This window comes from Hetaerina americana, unplaced genomic scaffold (assembly GCF_022747635.1).
Source record: "Hetaerina americana unplaced genomic scaffold, ioHetAmer1.1.p SCAF_2, whole genome shotgun sequence".
NCBI classification, from domain to species: Eukaryota; Metazoa; Arthropoda; class Insecta; order Odonata; family Calopterygidae; genus Hetaerina; species Hetaerina americana.
This window is the reverse complement of record NW_027286763.1, coordinates 94,736,086-94,742,527: the sequence shown is the minus strand read 5'-3', so window position 1 is coordinate 94,742,527 and position 6,442 is coordinate 94,736,086. Positions and strand designations below refer to the sequence as shown.

The 6,442-nt window shown below is 44.9% G+C and overlaps 1 protein-coding gene across 1 annotated transcript in view; it reads left to right on the top strand.

Moving 5' to 3' along the window:
• Positions 1-5,984: 5,984 nt before the first annotated feature.
• LOC139688306 (uncharacterized) overlaps positions 5,985-6,442 on the top strand; it is a 46,016-nt gene continuing 45,558 nt past the window's right edge. The window contains exon 1 of the mRNA XM_071585797.1: positions 5,985-6,027. The gene's annotated coding sequence lies outside the window, so the exon portion shown is untranslated. The remainder of the gene's footprint in view (positions 6,028-6,442) is intronic.

Below are 6,442 nucleotides of genomic sequence, written 5' to 3'. Positions count from 1 at the left end.
TTTTAAAGTTAGGAAACAAGAAAAATTTGCTGGGGGCAGATCTGGTGAATACGGTGAGTAGTTAACCGATTCGAAGTGAAATTCGTGAATTTCAGCTATAGTGATCGAGGAAGTGTGAGCAGGTGCGTTCTCCTGATGGAAAATCACTTTCTTCCTCTTCAAATGCGGTATTTTTTGCTTTATCTGCCTTCAGCTTGTCAATTAATGATGCGCAATACTCTCCCGTTATCGCTTTACATTTTTTAAGATAATCGATGCACACAATTTCGTGACTATCCCAAAAACAGTCGCCATCACCTTTCCAGCCGATGGAACTTCGCCTTCGCCTTCTTCGCCTTTTTCTGAGCAGGATCACTCTTTGAAGTCAAATGTTTTGGCTGTTTTTCCGTTCCAGAAGCGTATTTAGAGATGGATGCAAGTTTCATAGACAGTTATGAATGGATGCAAAAAAATCTGACTAGATTAACTTAAACCGCTCCAAACCGGCATTGAAAATGTTCAACAGAATTCGTTTTTGGTCCTAAATGAGCAAACGCGGCAACTAACGAGCACATAGCTTACGCATTCCCGATTCTTCGATCAATTGATAACAAACGTGTTCTTTTGGTATGGCCATAGCCTCTGCTATTTCTCTAACCTTAACCCGACGGTCGTCTATCACCATCTGGAGAATTTTTTCGATGTCATCGGTTGTTGCAGTTTTTGACTGCCCCGATCGCTCATCGGCCAAGCTGGTACGGCTACGTTTAAATTCAGCCGCCAAAAATTTCACAATCGTAAATGATGCTGTCGAGTCCCAGTACACAGCGTTTAACCCGTTGCTAATTTGCGTAGGCGTATTGCCTTTCAAATAGAAATAAATGATATCCCAATACTCACTTTTTTCTTTAAAAAAAAATCCTCATGACTCACTCATACGATTTTCAAGCAACAACTGAGTCCACAGCGGCTGAAATTTTTGTGAGTGACTTCCAACGCATGCGCTAACAAATTCGCCAATTTATGTTGAGGAGTGCCCACCACCTTCATTTTGAGGTCGGAAACTATGTAGAAAACCCTCGTAGTTGTGTAAAATAGTATTAAAAACTATAATATTATCCAAAGTAACTTTTTATCAATGCTGACCAGGCTCGTGATAGGCAAAACGATTATAGACCCTCACTTTGATCACTGAATCAATTCTCTGACCCTCGACTTTAAAATGTAAAAATCTGCTTTATTTCAAACCAAGGGTTATGATGGTACACAGTCATCATCCCGGAGGCTGTTTTGATGGATGAGAATTGAGTTCACCAAACGTACCTTTTATATCGAGATTTCGGAGAGCAAATGCGATCCAGGGCGGTATGAGAACAAAATAAACGTCAACGAGAGAATATACTAGTTACTTGTATGAAAGTAAAGTAGAGTGACCGCCAATAAGAGTATTAATAATTCATATTAATAGATGTCAGCTTGTCTCGAGTGAATGTTCCTTATATTGTATCTGCCTACATAAAGAGATTTAATTGATCACGGTGATTCAGAAATAAATTTCAAATGCCGCCAATAATTGCCCAATGTAACATGGTATTCCGGCTCGTCATGCCTCATTTCAGTGATATCTCTGGCCGATGGCATGTGCCATTCACCTATATTATTAATCAAGGGGACGTCTCCTCTAGATGATCGCTTAAAACCATCCCTCTTTCTCTTCCGAACTCCGGCCAATCCTCACATTCGATTCCCAGCCAATCATTTCCTCATACCCTCAACCGAACTCCTTCCCTTCGCCGGAGTCGAGTGAAGGGCTAAATAATAATAAAAGAACATTTTCCCTCGGTTTTCCGAACAATCGGGATTCCAGGTAAACGGTGACGCATGTGGTACGGCATCAGAACCAGAACCGTTCTGCGCATGTGCCGAATCAATCGCTCTCTCTCTCTCTGGGCGTCGCCTCGCCGAGGAGGGGGGGTTGGTTGAGGTGGTGAGAGGCCCTCGGCGGGGGCGAAGGAGACTGGAGGTTGAGACTTCGGTGCGAGCGAGAGTGGGCAGTTAGTCGGAGGAGGGAGGGAGATGGACGGATGTGGGTGGGGAAGAGGGTTCCTTGAGTGAGGCGAGAGGCGGGGGAGGAGGGGACCGGAGGGAGGAGAGGCCACAGAGGAAGGAGCGGGGCGGAAAGTCCAGAGGGGAGGGATTGGAGAGGAGGACGCGGGAGGGAGGGCTGGGGAAGTCCGCGGAGAGATAGCGGAGCCACGGCCCCAGGAGAAACAGTCGTCCTCCAACCTCCAGAACTCTCGCTCCGTATAGAACGTACGTAAGTTTCCTTCAACGGAGGGGTGTCCAGAGTTGTTTACTTGAGGCTCCCGACAGCCCAGTACGCTGCTCACGGAGGGATCGTCGCTTTTCCGGGCTAGAACCCAGGCCCTCTCCATTTCCCACCGAAACACCACATAGGGGTCTAATTGAGTTCAAGGACATCTTCGCAGATTTGGAAACCTGTGAAGTGCGGGCGAGTCTACCTGTGGCGTTCGTTTGCGAACAAAAATCATTCCGAATCATCATCCTTGCGAATGTGGATTTTTTTTAAACTGTCGCGAGGATAAGGAGTGAGTGACTCAGAACAGAAGCGCAGGAAATAAAAAAACATTTGGTGAAGTGAAAAAACGCTCGTCGGACGCCTGTTTTATTGTTGTTTGCGTCCGAGTGCAATTTCGTGTGAGAGTTAGTGCGGCGACGTTGAGATCCGCGCCACCGTGACGTCGGGCATCGCTGCAACGCTTTTGATTGGTGCGGCGGTGGAATTGGGAGCGGCGCGGGGAAAGTCTCTAAACATACCGCTGCAGTAAGTTAAGATCCCATCCCCCTTCCCTTCCACCTGCCTCGACTGGTCACTATTGCTGGGAATGGCTGTTCATTCGTCACATCCCAGTCGTCCTTCTGCCAGGAACCGGGGGTATTGTTTCCACGGTGACCTAAAGTGAGCGAGCGTTAAGAGACGCGGGAATGATTTTCCGAACCGCGGAGATGTACATTTATAAATGCCAACGTCTTCATCTACGCGCGATTATGGAGTGTTTCGCATGGCCACTGGCCTACTTTTCTCCTCGGTGACATGTGTAGCTCCGCGGCCACGCGCATATTTATGTAACATTTTAACTATCACGGCCCGCATGCCCCCAGCAGCCATGGAAGCGGGCAGCGCGAACTGGTTGGAGATGATAACCAACGACTTCTTTCATATCAATCTTTCATATCCACTGACGCAGGCCTACTCCCTCCATCCCAACGAGGCCTGGCATAAACTAAGCATTTCGGTTGAGGTCTGGGTGCCCATGTGACTTACTTTACTTACTCGCGGAAAAACGGGAAGCCCATAATAAATGCGATATATTTGAAAAAAACAACTGGGACGTGATTACAGATCTATTAAATGCGTGCAAGTTATATTTTACGCCGCCTTCAAATTTGCGGCCTACACCCAATAAAACGCTATTCCTGGAACCACCATTTGCGGGCAATCTCAATCATTTGAGATTGCCCGCAAGATAGAAGAATGAAATCCGTGCTGCGTGAAATCTCGTTGCGGTTAGCGATAGAGACAAACCAGTGAATAAATATTCGCATTCGGGGTCCTGCTTTCTGAGGAGTCATACCTAACGATGGTCTCGCTGGCGTGGGGTCCTCCCAGGCGTGGGCGGCTAAAACACTAGATTCCTGCTCCGTCATTGAATATTTAAGTATTTTCCTTCCTTTGACCGTTACGTCATGGGCATATCCTTTTCCCGTCCGCCAACACACGCTGGTTGTTGGCCGCGCACAACTGGTAAAGTGATCACTGTGGCGCACATTTCCTCAATTAATAAAAGGTAAGGGCCGGACTATCGGCAGGTACGGATACATGAGAGGGGGACAAACGCACTCAAAACACGAGCTTGGAGGTGGGCGGCGAAGGAAAATACACCGATAAAAAAATATTAACTTTGCTTGCGTTTTTACGATGGTAAAATAAAACTGTTTCCATGGAACCTAATCAAATTTCTCCCTCCCATCGCCGAGCCTCCGTTACATATGTTTGTTTGAATTGTGTTTCTATTTATTAAAGCAAATGAATTCACTATCGACTTCATATTCGCCATGAGCCGACTGAAAATCGTTCTTTTTAAATGCGCAGTCGAGATACATAAGCGCACCAGTTTGAGACGGGAGATGAGATGATTGCCTGTTGTTTCGATGTCATGCAGTACACACCAGAAACTAACCTAAAGTGCGCACTTAAAATAGTGTGCCTTATGAGTTGAGAGTTGTCCGTTGGAAAAAGGCTGATCATATAATCTTACTTATTTTCTTTATACCTCGCTCCCACTCAGGAACTCTTTCCCTCCGTAAATTAGAACTATCGAACATTAGGTCACATTACAAAGAACGCAGTAGACCTGGTGTAACAGAATAACGGACTGAATTCTATGGAAACACTAACTTATCTCACCATACAAGTCAGGATGACCCCTTATGGTAGCCCCCTCCAATTGAGATACTTTTCTAGACTACTGATTGTCTGCTAACGGGTCGTCATACTGTTAAGGTATCATTTAAGTTGAAATAATAGCAGTTCCCGAAAGAAACCCTTTCAAAAATAGGGAATGGTTTTAATTTTACCAACAATTTTATTTATTTAAAGTCCCCACCCCAATAGAAATATTTGTTTTGATACTAAAATATTCGCCACTAGGGTAATTGGCTGTTTTTGGGCCTCGGAAAGGTTTTTGATCCGCCCCAGCATTCTGCAGTTTCTGGACTCTTGGAGTGCGAGTTCAGTTCGGAGATTTTCTCTGAAAACTTTGACGGAATCTATGAGTACAACGATCATAATTACAATTTCCGACCTTGAGGAAAGCCCTTACTCGTTTGAAAATATCAATAGACATCGCTTAAATCAGCGTCACCTGTTATTATGGGAGTAGGTATTTTTTGGAAAGTCGTTCCGAGACGCAAGGCAGCGTGCATAAACGCCTGCGATTGGTCGTTAAGTCAGCACGATCTGAGAATGCTTGATATTTCCGCGATGTTGCCATCCCGGTCAGTCCATGGAACGTGTCCACAAGGCGCACTGCGCGCGTTATCGTCTTTAACTCTTTATTACATTGCGAACAAAGATTTTTTGGATTCCGGAAGGAGAATTTTCACCGGATATCCTCTTTCTCGAAGACTTCTTTTCCCGGAATGATGGAATCTGGAGTAACATGCATGAAACCCGCAAGGTCTAGGAGTAGTCGAGCGGGGAATGCTACACCGCCCTTGGATATCCTCAGGCTGCCTTCGGTCCTCATTACCGTCCGCCGGATTTTCGAATGGGTACGGCAACCAGTTTCTTCACTCGCCCCGCTCAAAAATTGAGAAACATACCTACGAGCTTGGGGTGCCTCTTCGAGCCGAATAATTGATAGCAGTGTCTTTTTTGCTTGCCTGAAGTTGGAAATCGGATAGAGCACAGAAGAACAAGCGTTCGTAAATTGAGTATGTTATGGCTTCATTTTCCATGCATATTCATTTCGGAACCGCAAAACGTGGAGGTAAGGTGGGTCATATGAAGCATTTGTCAGGCTTACATTTCGCAGCTGAATATGGGAAATTATGTTTTTATGTATTAAGATGCGGAATCCATGAAAACCTATTGTGCACGTTTTATTATGCTTGTAATCATCCCGCATTCTTTTCGCTCTTGATATATATTTTTTCATCGAAAACATTTGCGGTTATACGTATACTTTTTCGAGGATATTTCTCAATCCTCGTTCCTCTATCGTCTTACCATAAATTGGATTCTCTGTGATTCCCTCGAAGGAATATCTTCGGTGTCTGGCTTTACAATTTCCCCAGGGATGCACGAGTACCGAGATACCGCGACACAGCGGTAGAAGGTTCAGCCAACTGGAAATTTCTGAGTAAAGCCACTGGATCAACGTGTTTCCTCCTCTGAATCTTCAGCATACGAATCTGTGGGATAGTAGCGATAATCAGTGAACCAGATTCTGCCTGGATAATCAGGTAATATTTGTTTTTCCAGCGCATATGAAGATAGTCGATTGAAAAGTTGTGATTTTTCAACACAAAAAAATCTACTTGTCAATGATTGAAATTCCATCAATTTTATTACGAATATAACTGTTAAAACCTAGGGAAAGGAAAAAAAACTGAGTTTCTTATCATCATTGTTTTTCTTGGCAGCACGCTTCAAACGGCAGGCTCCAGTCCGCAGGCAAATACTTCGAGTTTTGGTTTAGGTTCTGATTTAGATTAGTTCCCGGTACAGCGGAAGTCGGTAGACCCCACTTGAATATCACCGTGCGCCTTACATGGACGACTGAGGGTGAAGGGATTCAGTCCAAGTTGATGTTCAAAGAGAAGAGGAGAGGGTTTTGGCTATCCGTGACCAGTGATATATACCGTAATTTATTAATGT